The 17,193-nt window shown below is 38.9% G+C and overlaps 1 protein-coding gene across 2 annotated transcripts in view; it reads left to right on the forward strand.

The window, feature by feature from the left end:
* Positions 1-13,775: 13,775 nt before the first annotated feature.
* The window catches only part of Tl (Toll), a 53,306-nt gene continuing 49,888 nt past the window's right edge, over positions 13,776-17,193 (forward strand). The window contains exon 1 of one of the 2 annotated variants that reach the window (XM_064693241.1): positions 13,776-14,160. The gene's annotated coding sequence lies outside the window, so the exon portion shown is untranslated. The remainder of the gene's footprint in view (positions 14,161-17,193) is intronic. The other variant, XM_064693243.1, reaches the window with a different exon arrangement.

Raw genomic sequence — 17,193 nt, forward strand, 5'->3', positions numbered from 1 at the left:
TTCTACAATGTTAAGAAATCGGGTGTCTCGTGTAACGAGAGTTGCGTTGAGCGAGGTCGTACTGTATTTATGTGAGCGTAGGTTATTGAGACATGTGTGACGTTTACTACTAAATCCTGCTGATTCTCACATATGTACAATAAAAAAACCAAAATATAATACAAATAATTATTATTAAAAGTAAAACAAAATCTATTTTGTCCAAATGTTTAAAAAACATAAATTTGGCCTAACGATTTTTTAATCATATATAAAACTGTAGCCTGACTAGTGATCAACGAACCGTAAGAGCTAGGAAGCTGAAGTTTCCACTGTAGTTACCTCATGTGATGGTGGTCCATTTTAAGAAGAAGTTTTGGAAAATTCCACCCTCAATCGTGGAAAAATCGCGAATAACGTTCTGGCGCAACTTTTTTGTTAACTACCTCAGACTAATTTTCAAACATCTTTGTTCAAATTCATTTGACGGGTGTTTCACACTTTTTGGAAAATCCATCCCTCCTTGGTGGGAATACCATATGCCATATGGTAAGAATCTATATGAAAATCTTTTGGAGATGTGTTTCACACTTTTCGCAGCATCCATGCATCCATAGTGAAACTCAAAGATATTTCGTGCAAAGTTTTAAGTTTTGTCCTACATAAGAACTTAATATACACGGGCTTCAACGATTTTGAAAATTCCACCCACAACTGTGGAAGTTCGTCGACCAGTTTGTGTTTTCCATCCGATCGGCTTGAAACTCTCATCACAGGACTAAGACAGGCGAAGGCCATTGATTTCAACTCTTGCTCTTTACTCGATGGAGCTTGAACCTATTTTTGAAGAGACGATAGCGTTCAAGGTAGCGAGGGCAGATATTAAATCTTTCAAAGGTGAGAACTGGCTGATAACGTACAAAACTGGTCACAGGCAAGGCCGAGAAATACCCGTTATTATATAATTATTGCTATACTAAAGAAAATGTTGTACATGCTACAGAATTCCTATTATAATCACAAAGTTTCTGTATCGAAGAGATTTTTTGTATTTTGAACCTTGACACAGCGTAACTCATGGTCGTGCATTAGTTTCTTGCCACTCATCTATTTTTTGGTATATAATCTGGAGCAGACTTTCTCGTTTCTGTGTCATTGAACACAGCAATCCAAGACCCCACGACTCCGTCAGAGCCTGTCTGTAATTGTCGAGAAATTTTCTGTTCTTATTTTTGCTGTTGCTGTATTCATTCGTGATATTTTGTGGAGGCTTTGATTTCCTTGCGATTTATTGTGTGACAATCGCCAGTTTTATCTCTGACATTCATTGTTATAATGCTTCAGTCCTCAGTCGACTGGCAGAGCAGTTGCTATATTTATATATAAATATTTATTTTTTTTATTTTTAATAAATCATTTCCGCTGCTTGAGCTGAAAATATCGTCTGAGTTTCCGCCTGCTCCTGCTGACCAGCTAGCATTTGCGTGTTGTGGCTGGAAACTGAACTGAAAACTTTTCATAACATATTTGCTGGGGTTCCGTTTCCGACATTTGCCTGGGACAGTTTTGATAAAACTGCTGATGGTTCTGGCGCTTGGAGCATCGACCATGAAATTGCACAAGCAACTGTGAGAACGAAGCTTGGGCATGCGAATGAGAATGACAAATGTCCTTGGCGAGGCTGCATAATGGACATAATTGGAAAGTAGATGCCGCAAAGCGATTGGAAATGCGAGCTGCCAGCCATTAGCAGATTACAAACTGGAATAAAGGAAGCTCTTGGAATTGAAGGAACTGGTTGACATCCTGACAACCTGACTGCCCCAATCTGGCCCAGTCTGTCCCGCTCGGGCCGGCGTGCATTGACCTCACCACCCACTTGACTTGTCTGCGGCAACCGAAACATCACTTCGTGGGTCACACAGCATGTCGCCACACGCTGTGACAATTTTGGCAATGGCCGAGCCGAACAGCGGGGCCACCGACTAGCCGCTAATGCCACCCCGAGGCAACCACAATACGGAGTCGATTTGGTGTACTACCAGGCTCTTAATCCGGCCAGCAGATGCTACTTTAAGAGCTCGTGTTCTTTAAATTGTTTGCGATGTGATTTCGTTTCGTTTGCCAGTTGCAGTACGAGTGCATTTCAAATTTACCTGGCGGAAGTGCAATGCAATCGACAGACACGGCAAAAACTTATTTTTAGCCAATTTCGTGGCACAATGTAAGAGTTAAATGCATTAAACTTGCAAAAGACAGCTCGGGCCCGGGCCAGGGCCAGAGTCGGAGTCGGAGTCAGCGCCTGGAGGAAGCACGCCCAGGATGCGCCAGCTGTGCTCAATGATAAAGGAAACGGAAACTGCTAAATAACGTTGCCACTCACAAGCAAAAACAGACAGAGATAGCAGCACAGTCGAAGATAGCGAGACATAGAGAGAGAGAGAGAGAGAGAGAGAGTGGGAGAGTAAAGCTTTGCAGTTGGCAGGTGCAAAAGTGCAAACAATGATTAAACCGGCTTCATTGCCATTTCGTATAGCTACCGCCACGCCCACTTATATATAGCCACTACCAACCCTAACCACACCCATTTGCCAGCACTTGCAGCTTGATTGTTTAAATATTTAATGCGATCTGATGGCAGAGCTGCCACTCGCTTCAACTCCTTGCCACCTCTATAATTCATATCGATATACCATATTGAAAAGCATGTGTGGCACGCTCTGTGTGTGTGTGTGTGTGTGTGTGTGGGCGTGTCTCAGTCAGTGTGTGCTGCATCTCAAGTGCTAAGCGGCAAAACATTTTTTCAAAATTGTAATAAAGTTAAGACGACAGAGAACTGCCCTGCGTGCACTTCTGATATAAATATTTATTATATTTCACATTTATTAGGATTTACGGGGTATCATAAACGAAGACTTATTGCAGTAGGATGTTTCGATATAGTGTGTGAATAATTAGTTGTGCAGAGTGTTTGGTCAAATCAAACGAGGCTTTATTTATGAAAATGATCAGAATACCTAGACATGGCAGTTATTATCAAAGAATATTTAGATTTAGGTGCATTTGAATAATACTTCAAATATATCAATATTTGGACAGCTTCACTTTGTTATTATTATGTTGATTAGGCGACCTTGAGAAATTAGCATGCATATAATGTTTAACTCATAACTAGCTTAAGTTTAATTTCCCCTTATCTTTAGGTCAGTCTGCTTAAAGTTTTTATAAATAAAATAAAATGCTTCAACAACAACATGCTTGCTTTTCCTCTAAAATCACTGAGTCCTGAAGAGTATTTGTCTCGCTGTAGAAGCCAAGTAGAAGGCCGACCACCCGTTGCGTTGGCAGCATTATTGCAGGGTATTGGAAACACTTAAGCGCCATCTAAAAACGCAGCTCTGGCACATAAATACCTTCATATAAAATGAATTTAAAAATAACGTAGCCATCATAAAAAGAGCAACAGCCATAACAACAACAACAACAACAACAACAACCACAAATGCTGACTGCCAACAGGCTGGCAGTCGGGCATGACCATCATCAGTTGGGTCGTAAAACAAAGTTAGTTGAACCAGCAAAGGATTTTTTTGTTGTGGGTGGCCAGGACACACACACAGGGAGGGAGCCCCTCCCCTTGTGGGTAAAAACAAATGAAATATTAATTTATTTTTATTTGCAATGCTCGTAAAATGAATTTCAGTTTTTGGTAGCAACAAACGCATATTGAGGCCATAAATTTTAATTTCAACTTGGCTACAACAGCTACAAAATGACATTTTCGGTTTTTATGCGTTGCCTTTGACACATAAGAAATGTGCGGAGGTGTGTGGGTGTGTGTGTGAGTGTGCGAGTATGTGTGTGCCAGGCAAACAGAAAGTTAAGAGCCAGAATAATTAAGATTGATGCCAATATTAAAGTCAAAAAGTTTTTAATTTATTCGATTGCGTATGGAAAATATTGAAATAAACAACAACCTGGTTTTGAATATTAAATTGGATTAAAAGAATTGAAAATAAATATAAATAAAAATATTTCTAATCATTCGGTTGTTGGATTTCCTCTTTTCCGTTTAGTGAGAATGCAAATATTTCTGTAATTCTAAATTGTGCTTAAATTAATAAATATTTACTTTTGCAAATAAATGTACTATATATGCATTTAAATGAAATTTTATGGAATATTTTTCAATAACTTTCCAAAGCTTAACGTTGCTACTTCGAGATTATTTTCTATCAAACTTATCAAGACTTTAATAGTTTTAGTTGTAAGCAAAGTATATTTGTAGTCTCTGCTTAGATAAAATTAAGATAAAAACAGTTTAGCTATTGCGAAACATTTGTAAGTACCTTTCTTCAAGTATGCTCAAGTCAAGACATTTTTGTGGCCAACAGACAGAGATGCTTGAAACGTTTGGATTCAAGCCACAAGACTTGCAGGCACTAATTAAACGATTAACTCAAGTGGAGCTTCAATGGTCGCAACTTAATTTACCGCAAACAACCGAACACGACGACGACAACAACAACAACAACAACAACAATTGCAACAGTATCTGTATCTGTACCCGCAACCGTATCCATTGCAGCTGTCCGAAAGAAGTTGCAAAAGTTTTCCAAGTGAAATATCAGCGGAAGAGCGCGTGTGAGTGAGTGAATAAGGGAGTGGGCGGGCGAGTGGGCGGGTGGGTGGAGCGGACGGGCGAGTGCATCGCGCCGCATGCACTTTGCACCCTGGCAACGGGGCCAGCACCGAACTTGGCCAGCACTTTCGCTGGCTGGTAAAAGCCAACTAAGAAACCCGGTCACGTTATGCACATTTCGTTGCACTTGCGCCAGGACAGCGAGGAGCATGAAAAACAATAAGCGAACTGGGAGCCAGCTCGCCCGCAAAAAGGACAACGCGCACGTACAAAGGCCAAAAAACGCATTTCATGCACTGGGGAAAAAAAGAAGACCCGCAAATAGTTCAACAACAAACACGGCAACTGGTAAAGAGAACGACAACTAAAATTACCTGGAAAATACGTGACTTTAACGCGAAACGTGAGAGGCGAGCAACGAGGTCGGCCACGGCGCACTCGACGTGAATGAGAGGCCGGCGAAAGGACATGCCAATGCTGCACAGGACACCAAACAAACAACTGCAGGCGACAGCGGCATCGTTTGTGTTACTCCAGAGGCTATCCGAATGCCTCAAAATACACGCACGCACACACACACGCACACGCACACCACACCTGAATACACCTGAACACCCAATGCCTTAACAAGCAGCGGTTGTTTGAGTACACGGCGCAAAACATGCTGAAAATATATTTTTATGTATTTACAATATTTGATAAACTTTTTTAATGTGCCCGGCTCGTAGATACCCTGCAAAGGTCATTATTCATCTATATGTTAACTTATTAGATTTATTTAACAAATTATATTCAGTATTTAGTTAGAATCGTAAATACTTCAAAAACCTAGAGAAATTTTTACAAATTTCTAAAAAATTTAATAATGTACATTATAATTATATAAGTATAAAATCAACAAAATTATGAGTTTCAGTTTTAATTCTGATACAAATTTGCCAACCTTTCATATAATATATATATTTAATAATTACATATAATATAATAATATATAATATAATGTTTATATTTTTCTATATGAAAGGATTTTGCAAATTAAAATCAATAAAAAATGTTTAAACCATTTTTAATATATTCAAAAATTGATTCATTATAACTGAAAAATCGATTTCATGAGGGGTTTTAATTTCTTATTAAGGTTTGAATATCCAGGAAACACCAGGAAAATATTCCCTGTTCAAATTGCTGTTGTGATTAATTGTGAGAGATTTGCTAGTGAACAACAAATAAATCTTTTATTGTGATCTCTCTTGAAAGAATTTGCTAGAAGATTTCTATCTTACTGGCTCTTAAGTAAATTATATTTTCTTTATTTATTATTATTATATATATTTTATAATTTTATTATTTATTTATATATATGTTTATAGTGTATGTAGGTTTCATAAGCTTCGATCATTTCATAATACCTCTCACACCGACTTAATAGAGCAGCTAGTGCGTGCTATTTTCTCTGAGTGCACTGCGAACAGATTGTGCGTGATTTTTATGCGGCCAATGCACTTAATTCAATTTGTTGCCTATTGTATAGACACGTGCCCCATTCTGCATTATCATCATTTGCTACGTGGAGAGTTGTTGTTGTTGTTGTTGCTGCTGCTGCTGGTGCTGCTCCTGATTTCCAGCAGGCAACATAAGTACGCAAAGCAATTAAAACACTTTAAGCCTACATCATAAATGTCAAAATTAATCCACTTCCAGCTGGCAGTTGCTGCTCCCTCGCCCTAGTTGCACAGCTTTCCTAATCTTCAGTCTGGCGTCTTGGTCTGCCGTCTACTTTCGTCTACTTCATCTGGGCTCCACGCATACCTCGCACTTCAGTTGGCATCCTCAGTCAGCTGGAGCAGCTGTAACGACTCTTGAACTTGACATTTTCCTTTTGGAGGCAGCAGCTCCGCTTCATGCCACGCCTGGGAGGTTGTAGCTGGCTGTCACTTATATTTTTAATCTCAGGCAGCGGAAGACGACACACTGAAAATTTCTGGAAAAAAAAGAAAAGCCAAAGATGATTAAAAATAGCAGCGAGACAGGGAAAAACATTTTGCGTGCAACAAAAGAAAAGAAGAGGGAAAAAAAGAACCAAAACGAAGATGTTGCATGATGTTGTTTTTGTTGTTGTTGTTGCTGCTGCTGTCGTCCCTTTTTTTTTAGAGCGATTAACGCGAATGCGCAATTGAAATTAATTGTCAGTCAAAGTGGCAGCCACAACGCCAACGCCAGCCAAAGAGATAAGCAAGGGGCAGGGGCGACGATGAGGGGAGCGACTTGGTTGCAGCAACAGCGTATCATGCCACCGGGCAATGCCGCAACACGCCGCGCGCTCGCACGTGTTTAAAGCGCATTTTTATTTTTAATTTCCTTAGTTGCAGCTTCCACAGAATCCGCATGAAGCTCTCAGCTGCCGCTGCACCCGCTGTTGTTGCACACACATGCGGCACAAATGATGTCAACGCGGATTTGTGCCTGACTGTGCCACACTTTGTGCCTGCCCTTCAGTTTTCCATTCTGTTTATTTTCTTGCCACGCCACTGCGACTGGCAACGCCTCTGCAAATGGGGCGTGCCGCACAATTTGATTTCATAAATTTTCATATAAATTACAACTTTTTCTCCATACCCCTGCCCCCTTCCTCCTGTTGCCTGTCGCCTGTCGCCTGCGCCTCTTTTGTGTTTATAATTAGGCGCCTTGATCTCGGCCCCGAGTGCGGCGGATACATCAATTAGGCATTCCAAAAATTTATGAAATGCTAATTGAACTGCGTAAATCGCCTTTAATTCTGTTTATACGTGTCTGCAGATTCTAATTACTATAAATTATTGGTCTGCCACGCGACAGGATGTTTATGACGCGCATTTAAATTATGCTCTTAAATGCAGCTAAAGTGGAAATAAACCTGGATTGTGCTCGACATTTGTACGCTTACCGTGATAATAAAACAATTCCTTAATTATATTTCGGATTTTACAAATTGTTTCAATTATGTCTGGCAACTAATTTATTTTGATTTACAATTCAAACATGTCGAATATTGGCTGCAGCTCAGAAATTCATTTGGAATAATTATAAGTATTACAGTTTTCACAAATTGCTTGAATTTATGTCTAAATATATACTCCTGCGACTTATGTGATTGAACTCAATAGTTATGTGGCTTGCATTTTATTAATCACAAGTCTGAAAACCGGACTTTAGCCTGAAATAACCAATTTCTTAACTGGGAACTCAAGCTTCAACTCAGCTTCAACTCAACTTCCTAAAAGAAAACGGAACAAAATGAACCATAATTTTGTTAAGAAAATAAATCAAACCACCTTCATTTGTATAGAGTATTATAATAGAGAGTAGATAGTATAATATTGTCATAAATTGTGTAACGCATAGAAGGAGACAACTCAGACCCCATAAAGAATCAACATCAAATGTCAAATTGACATAGTCTGTCCTGTCCCTCCGTCCGTCCGTTTCTATGCGAACTAGTCCCTGTCTTTCTGTTGCAAGCAGTACATACGTCGGAACCGGCCGGATCGGGCCCTATATTATATAGCTGCCACAGGAACGATTTGTCGAAATCTAGGTTCTGGTATGAAACCTGACCAAACTCGGTATTTATTTGCACTATGATCCTCATATAAATACAAAATATTTTTGACATCGGACCACGCAAAATGGGTTCTGGTAGGTTCAAAATATTCTGTTTTCCAAGATATTTTGATCAAATGCAGCATTTATGATCTTCACTCATCTTACATTTCTGCAAAAGGGAAATATGTACAAGGGTATTGAATCTTCGGCGTGCTAAAGATACCCTTGCTTTATCGATTTTTATCTTATATGTATTATCTGCAGTTTTCTGGCTTTTAAAAAACATTATTTACAAAGTCTTGCTTAGAGAAACTGAACATCTATTTAAGAACAACCTCTACAATTAAAATAGAGTCTCGCTAGCTTGAAGAGCATCGGAACGAAAATGATTTTACGTCAACATGTCAAAGCTTAAAGTTAATTTCAAATTTAACATCTTTTTAAACTGGGTGTCAAAACTAATATAATTTTCCTATGCTTATTTAGTTGTATGAATTTGACAGGAAGCTAATTTCATTTGTAATTATTTGACAAGCAGTTAAAATTCCACCGTTTCCAGACTGCCTGAAATTGAATTTCTCACCAAGTAAATATGAAAAAAAATAAGAATGCGAATTTAATTTGACTTTCAATCTTTGACCAGCTCAAATGCTAAGAAATGGAAAGCTGAAAATTCTCGGAAACTTCGATGAGTAAAGTTTTCTGCTGCTCGACGAGAGCCCAGCTTGAAGAGGCTTAAACCAGTTTGGATGGCACTGCAAGTTGCACTTTAACAAGCATCCAGCGCTTCTTCTAGCATCTGCTGCACGTATGTGTCTCATTTCACACACACACACACAGGCAGAGGCAGGCGGGCAGACACATGACCTGGCAACAATTTAAAAATCTCAAATGCTGTGGCCAATTTGCATGTGCCGCTGAATTAACTGCAGCGTGCAACACGATGTTGCATATGCTCCCACTGCATATTTCTCACTCATTGTGCGGCAGAGGCAGAGATTATTTATAAAATTATTGCGAGCCAGTAACTCAAGACCTTTCGGGCATGCTGCGGCTGCTCGCTGCCACATGAGGCAAGCTACGTGCGCTTGCAACTGATGCGGCACAAAGAGATGCCACACACTTCCGGCCAGGCATTTGCCAACTGCCGACTGGCAACTGGTAGTTACACATGCTTTGCATATGCCGGCGGCCACTTGAGAGGCGAGACAATGGGGCGTGGCACATTTCGACGCCTCTCAATGAAAACAACGCGCGTAATTTTAGCAACTGGCAGCGAAATCGTATCAAATGTCGAAGACAAAACAAAAACCGACAGCAGCTCAAATACTTAGGAGTAAAAACAAAACAAAACAAAAACAGAAAGCAGAAAACATAAAACTGAAGGAAGACCAGAAATAATAACTACAATAATGCTGAAATGGAAAGGGAATTGTCTAAACAAAGGCCTCGACTGCAAGTTGAATTTGTGTACACTTGAGATACAAATCGACGCCTTTGTTTGTTCCTGTCTTACACAGTCTCTCTCTCTCTCTCTCTCTCTCTCTCTCTCTCTCGCACTCTCTCGCTCTCTCTCCCTTCGTTTTGGGTTCAAGCTGAAACTTGACTAGGCATTTGCATTTCCCACGTTGGCCCAAAATATGGCCAAACTTCCGAGTCGAACCACCGAAAAAAGTCAACGTCAAAGTTAAACGTGCAGCTACAGATACAGATACAGCTACAGCACAGATACAAATACATTTGACTGTCTGACACGGCTGACAACTGTTAATTAGAATTTCAATTCCAACTGACCCCCATATCAGCTTTATTTATATAAGTTTTTCTATTTAACTGCAGCAACAGCAACAAAAATCAAAAAGAAAAGAAACCGAAACCGAAACCGAAAGAAAGATAAATAGACGAAATTAACACGTACTCAGGTGAAAATGAGCAGGTAGTTGAACGTATGCGTGTTAAAGGACACACACACACACATACTCACACACGAGCATAACTAGCCAAATAACCCTAATAAATAAGTCAAGTCTCGGGGAGCTACAAGTTAATACACAGACAACAGCAACAGCTACATAAATGCCTGCCGGACCAAAGATGTGTTCATGGAGCAAGTGAAAAGGCTATAAGAGAGGCTGCTCGACTTGCAGATACCCTGCATTCAGCAGGCGATGAAGATAAAACCTACCGCTTTTCTATCACTATCTTATCTTCCAATGGAGGAAGTGCGACTTGCCTTTGCAGTATTTCTCTACATAATTCGGCAGATAGAACTGCGATTCCTATGCTTATTAAGGCCTATCGCTTTTCTATCGCTTTTTTACCTTCCCACGAAAAACAAGCGAGCTAATAACCAGCACACAAAAGCACACTTTTTTTATTTTATTACTTGGGCAACTAAAAATACCCTACATAAATATATGCCATGCAATTACTTTCTACTGCTGCAGATTGAAGAACGAATTTTATACATGTTCAAATCTACCGTATTTCTATCGGTAGATTCGATTTGAACCTTCAATACCTTTACGGACCATAAAAAATAATAAGTTGAACTTACCAATTTAGGGCTAAGTCTTTGCTATCGATAGTCTATCGCCTTTAAATCTGCCATCGAGCATATGTGGATGGCCTTTACTTTACATCTAGGGGATAAAATCGAGCTCTAAATGGAGCATAGCTCGGCCTTTTGCCTGGACGATAAACTTACGAAAGTTACAAGAATTGAAAAATACATATAAAAAAGCCCTGTTTTAAGCACAGATTCTCGTTTGAGTTGCGGGAAATCAAAGCAGATTTTGTTATAATTAACAAAACCTGGCATAGACTGCATATAGTATACTATTTGTATTATGTTGGGTCTTACTAGCTATCATAGCTGATGTGGATCCGGAACATATTTAAATGGCTGACTTTCACCCTATCCACTACACGGTACTCCCTCTAAGGATCCGTGTAGTATCATCAAAGAATCACAACTCCCTTCACATACCCTGTCCATAGTCACGCATGCCCGGTGCCCGCTATATGGCCTACAGGGTATGCAAGAAGAAAAAAAGTTAATTAAGGTGTTTGCCCACAACAACAAAGACAGACCTTATAAATGAGATATTTATCTAGCAGTGGACACACAGACATTGACTTTAACGAGGAGGGGTGGGTCGAGGGTTTCGGGGGGAGGGTAGCCTAACCGAGTGATATTTCTGGTTTTGGTTCTGGTTCGCGTTCTGTTTATATTTCTGGCTCAGCTGGTTGCTGCTGGAGGCTCGTTGCATGCGATGCGGAGTGTTTGCTTTTGAAATGTTTGTCATTATCGTCGTTAACTTTTTGATGAGTCGAACGTGTGTGATAAAAGTGTCACAAGGATTGAAAATGAAGCAGGAAAAAAAGAAGGAAAACTAATATCGAACACACACACACACACGCACACACGCACACACGCACACAGAAATAATTTGGAACGTGAAAGGCAGACAGGCAGCCGAACTCGGACTTGGCTCGCATGTATCTATCAGATACAAATTGCCATTAGTTTATTGAGCGGCTGGAATTTATGGTTCTCCGTGCCGCTTGCCACTTGCTGCCTGCCGCTTGCCACATGCTGCATGCCGCATGCCGCATGCTGCGTGCTGCGTGTGTCGTGGCCAACCACGCAACAAAGCGTCGCACACAAATGCTCACAAATCTCTGCCTCTGCCTTTGCCACACACATGTGGGTCCTGCCCTCCGAAATTTCCATCTGTCCCCCTACCCCCTCTCTGTCTCTCTCTCACACTCTTTTCCAACATTTTTGGCATTGGTGGCACGTACAAAATTCATTTGTTGCACTATTTGATGAAAATGAAATCAAATTAAATTTTCGGCACAAATTCAAAGTGAAATTTTTTCGTACACTAATAAATATCTTAGAATCGTGTGTATGTATGTATGTGTGTGTGTGTGTGTGTGTCTGGGGCATTTCCGAGCGTCTTGTTAATAGAAACAATGTGCGGCATGTCGAGGATTTTTCTGTGTGGCAAAGTCATATTTATGGCCAATATTACATTTCAAGTTTTGGCATCTGGATAATTACGAGTGTTTCATATTTGCGAGGACATCGAAACATTTTTCAAACAATTAGCTGCGTCGACAGCAGCGTCTTTGAAATTGTATCTGTATCTGTGTCTTGCTTTGTATCTCTGTATCTACGCACGTGTATTTGTACCCTGTGAATGGCCTCGCCGGACAAGCTGTCTTGGTTTTATGTGGGCTTTGCACGCGCCTCTGCCAATTTATGTTCAACAATATTTATGAATTAATCTTTAAGGCACTAGAATGTTTGCTTTTATAAGTATGTATCAAATTATTGTAATAATTATCGAATCCCGTAATTTAGAAATTACTTTGAATAATTCTTGACTGAGAGTTCGTTTTTTTATATTTATTCAAAAAGCTTAGGATCTGGCATTTTCAAAAAAAATTAGATCAAATTAAACTTGTTTTATTTGTGCATACCAAAGAGATATTTTGGCAAATTCCACCCGCAACTGTGGATTATCGGTGAAAAACGGTTAAATGCAACTTTTTTGCTGACCCTCTGAAGCAAGCTCATTTCTAAAAATCTAAGTGAAAACCCACTCGATCAGTTTCTTTTCCCATGGGCAAGAAATATTGGCCCGGGCAAAACCGGGCAACACAACCACTTATATTATATATATATAGCTCCTTTAAAATCCCTTCAGAGCGAAATACATATATGCACATAACTAACACAAATTACAACAACAACAACAACAGCAGCAAAGCAACTACAAATAGCATTCAAATTGCATTCATCTAGTTTAGGCCAAATCGCACGCGAGTGTAAATTGCATTGGAGCTGAAACTCTCTCAGTGGGACGCTCGTTCACAATTATGCCATAATAACTGTAATCAGCCGCTGCCTCTGGGCTGCCAACTAGTTAGAGTTTTGGCCATAAACATAACAAGAACTAACTAAACAGCAATAACAACAACAGCAGCAACAACGACCGGCATTTGCCCAAAACAAAACAAGTTGTCTATAAATACACATACAATCCCACTGAGACGCATACAAAGTCTGCTACAGCAGCTCTTATACTGACTGTTAAAATACCAAAACCCGTATTTCTTGCTCTGCGCCCTAACCAAAGAGAGGCTAGGTTTAAGAGAATATCTAATGCTTGATATTTTGTTTTGATTCAATTTTAAAATTATCTATAAACAAATAATATTTAGTTGCATTTAACCTATTGAAGCTTACTTTGTAAGAACTTTTCTCAAACATTTTATAACCAAAACTTGTTGTATATTTTGCACTAAAAATTTGTCAATATCATATCAATATATTATAGACAAACCACCTTTATTTTTACAGCCTCATTTGCATAGGTCAAGTAAGTCCAATCAAGTATTTGGCACAACAATAACAAAATGTTAAACGTAACATATGCCGAGTTTTCTGTTCAACGCAAGCACCCACAACGCACTGTTAACGACTCTCTTCGAAATGTTAACGCTCTCAGCGCTGCTAAGTGCGTCTACAGTCAGTCAAACGGTTATGCTGCTTTAGTTTATTCAGAGTGTCCGTCGTGTGTGCACACAGAGCGCTTGCACAAAAAGAGAAACAATTCAAATCTGTGAATTTCTTTAAGCCCCGACGCTCGTGTGATTCGTGTGTGTTTTCAAGCAATTGGTAATTGGTATTTCTGTGGCCAACAAAGATTTTGGCAAGTGATGCGTTGAACAACAAATGAAAGCAAGTAACGCCATTTAATGCAAATGTGTGAAAGTGTGGAATGAATATTGCCAAAAGCAAATTACAAACAAAACACAACAAAAACAAAAACAACTGAAGTGTCTGTTTCGCTGTTTGTTTAACAATATTGAAGGTGCGTAAAAAAACAGTTGAAGACAAAACAACAAATTGTGGCTTCACATTCCACGGATCTTTTTAAACGGTATGCATTTACAAGCATTAAATAATTACATACACATGCAAGCGCTTTTTAATTTTATTACATTACACTCTTTGAACCCGTTATTAACTCGATCTTTTTATATTTAATGTTTCGTTTTGTGCTTTGCTCTATGCGTCTAAGCTTCGCTTGGCGGGCAATCTACTGTCCGTCTGTATCGCTCTCGCTTTCGCTCACGCTAGCTATCCCGCTTTGACCTGTATGTAGATCAGCTAAATGTGTGAGTGTGTGCTTAGCCGTTGTTGTTTTTAGCGCTATAAAGCGGTGAATTTGCGCTCTCCCATTGCACACTCCTAGCTGCAAATAACTGTTGTTACAGTTACACAACCAGCCAAAGCACTTGTTATATGCATCTCTTGCATTTATGCATTATTTCCGCGACTCTCTTTTTAATTGTTTTCGCAAATCTAACTGCATTTGGCCTTGACGCGTGCTTCGCGTCTTTCGCCTTCTTTATCTGTTTCTTGTCCTCTTCTTTGTAAGCCAAAGTTTGATCTGCCGCATGCTTTTGCAAGCTTAGCTAAAAGCTTCGCATATCAGCGCTCAATGTGCGTGTCTGTGTGTTTGTTTTTGAAGAACCAGTTTAAGAGTAAACAGCAACAACAATAAAAACAACAACAGCGGGGCAACAATAAAAGTTTATTTGCGCTCAACAGGTTTTTTTTTACTTGCACTCTTTTTTGTTGCTGTTGTTTTTTGTGGCCAGAAAAGGTGGGAATTTCTTTGTATGAGTATCGTGAGCGACTGGGACTTGGCTTAAAGCAATTTAAATGCATATGATATGAAATTCTAATTGGGGATTCACGGGGAACATGTTGCGCAGCCAACTTAACGTGCTACGCGTGCTGAGAACAGCGGGAAACGGGAAACGCTCAATAAATAATCGGCTGACATTAGCTTTTGACCCCAGGTGATAAGCGCATGTTATTCATATTAATTTTTGTAGAGCTTGATTTTAATGCGAAATAGAATATGTTTGCATGCAAAATACGATTTTGTTTAGATAATTCTTTAGATAGTTCTTCTAGTATTCCTTTTGACGAGCTCTATTTAAACTCTATTGCAAATCCGGAGTTATATATATTTTTTAAGACTTGTTTATTTTTTGATAATAATTTGTTACACCACAAGAAAAAACTATTTCAAATGTCTAATGCAGATCGTCCTAAGAAAATCTATAGAAAGCAGAATATGTAATCCTTTTAATCTAAAAACTAGGAGTATTATTGAAAATATAAATTTAACGAATTTAATAGAATTTTTCATTGTTTTTTATTAATGTAATACTTTGCATGTAATCACTGTAATATATACATTAAATACTTTATGACTTAAATAATCAATCAGAGAGCATTGCCAACAATTGTTGTGTTTATTAAAACTGGTCGTAAGAACAATGAAAATCCATTAAACAACTCAAAATCCACTCACAAATGCATTTCAATCGATATTCTGTTAGCTGTTGATAAATCTGTAATAAATGTAATTTTATGTATTAATTATAAATTAAATAGTTTTCTATTTTCAAGTTATATACTACTTTTTTTTAGCTTTAACGAGATGAATGTATGTTTGTATAGAGAATAATGTTTATTTTAAGCTTAGCTAAATTTAGATTATTCTGTTTTGATTAAAATTTTTCCTCTTATCAATAACTATCTTGAACGGAATATTATCCCTAAGTATTCTAGTACAATTGTTCATGTTTATTCTTCGTACCTTGGTAAACTCTTGTAATATTTTAAAAGCTGCTTTTTATTAAGTAACCCAACATTTTCTTTAAAGATTTAAGCCGCCTTCTAAACTGCCGTTAGTCGTTTGTCGTAGAATTTGGGTCAGTTTGTTTTTCATGCTCATCTCAGATTAAAAACGGCTACAGCAGCAACAATGGCCCAAAAGAAGATGAATCTAGTTTCAGTTTTGTGCGGAAGTCATTTAACCGTCTGCTAAGCACAACAACAACAAGAACAACAACAATGGAAGCGGGAAAAATGGCAACGCGAAATGCTCAAGATGCTTCGACTTGGCCTTTTTTCGATCTAGTTAGGGCCACATTAGTAGAAAGTAGCCATAATTGTAATGGCAGTTGCGGTTATAGCCAACGGACTTGGCCAACTGCGCGGCGGGTAAAAGTTTGTCAGCGAAAATTTAAAAACCATTTGTAAATCGACATGACACTTGTCCATGTGTGTGTGTGTGTGCGAGTGTTTTTTTAATATTATTTATTTACTTAGTTTCTACTTATTTGTTTGTTTTTGCAACAATGACAGTCTGACTATTTTTTTGTTGCCTTTGTCTTGCTTATGACAGTGTTTGTTTTGTTGTTACATACACACACACACACACACATGCATACACATGCATATGTATGTTGAGCTATGTTGTACATTTAGGCAAAACTTTCAAAATCAATAAACACGCTGCCTGACAGCATTTGTCCAATTGTTTCTTTCTCTTACGTGTTTTTTTCACTCTTTCTTAGCTAATGAATAGCAGCTGTGTTTGAAATTTAGCAATTGTGTTTACACTGCGAGAATTTAGCTAATATAACAAAACGGTTAAATGCTTGTAAACTTTCCTCTTATTTTCCTCATATATAATTATTTCATTTTGATTTGGGCAATTAATTTTTATTAAGTACTTTTGTTGCCAGTCATTGAACTCTTCCCTTTCTCGCAGTGCAAAAGTTGGCGCTTTTGCCAATGACTCAGCAGCTGGGCAAACGCCTGTTGCTCTAACGCACGAAAACAACTCACTTGGCCGCCATATTTGTTGACAAGCTCAGCTGATTGCAAGTCGCTCTCTCTCTCTGTCTCTCTCTCTCTCTTCTTCGCTTCAACTCACTGTCTTAAGTGGCTTTATCAATGTACAGTGCTTCGCAGCCGCTTCCGCAGTAGAAGAGCACAAAGCTCAGCTCAGTGTGACGTCAGAAGAGTGCACGACTTCTGGGCCTCTCTTAATTAAGATCTCCAGACCTGCCAAACGTGTAGAAATTGAATTAACTTATTCAATTTT

Source organism: Drosophila montana, unplaced genomic scaffold (genome assembly GCF_035044405.1).
Source record: "Drosophila montana isolate Dmon_TW-CO22-7 unplaced genomic scaffold, ASM3504440v1 contig_3733_1, whole genome shotgun sequence".
NCBI classification, from domain to species: domain Eukaryota; kingdom Metazoa; phylum Arthropoda; class Insecta; order Diptera; family Drosophilidae; genus Drosophila; species Drosophila montana.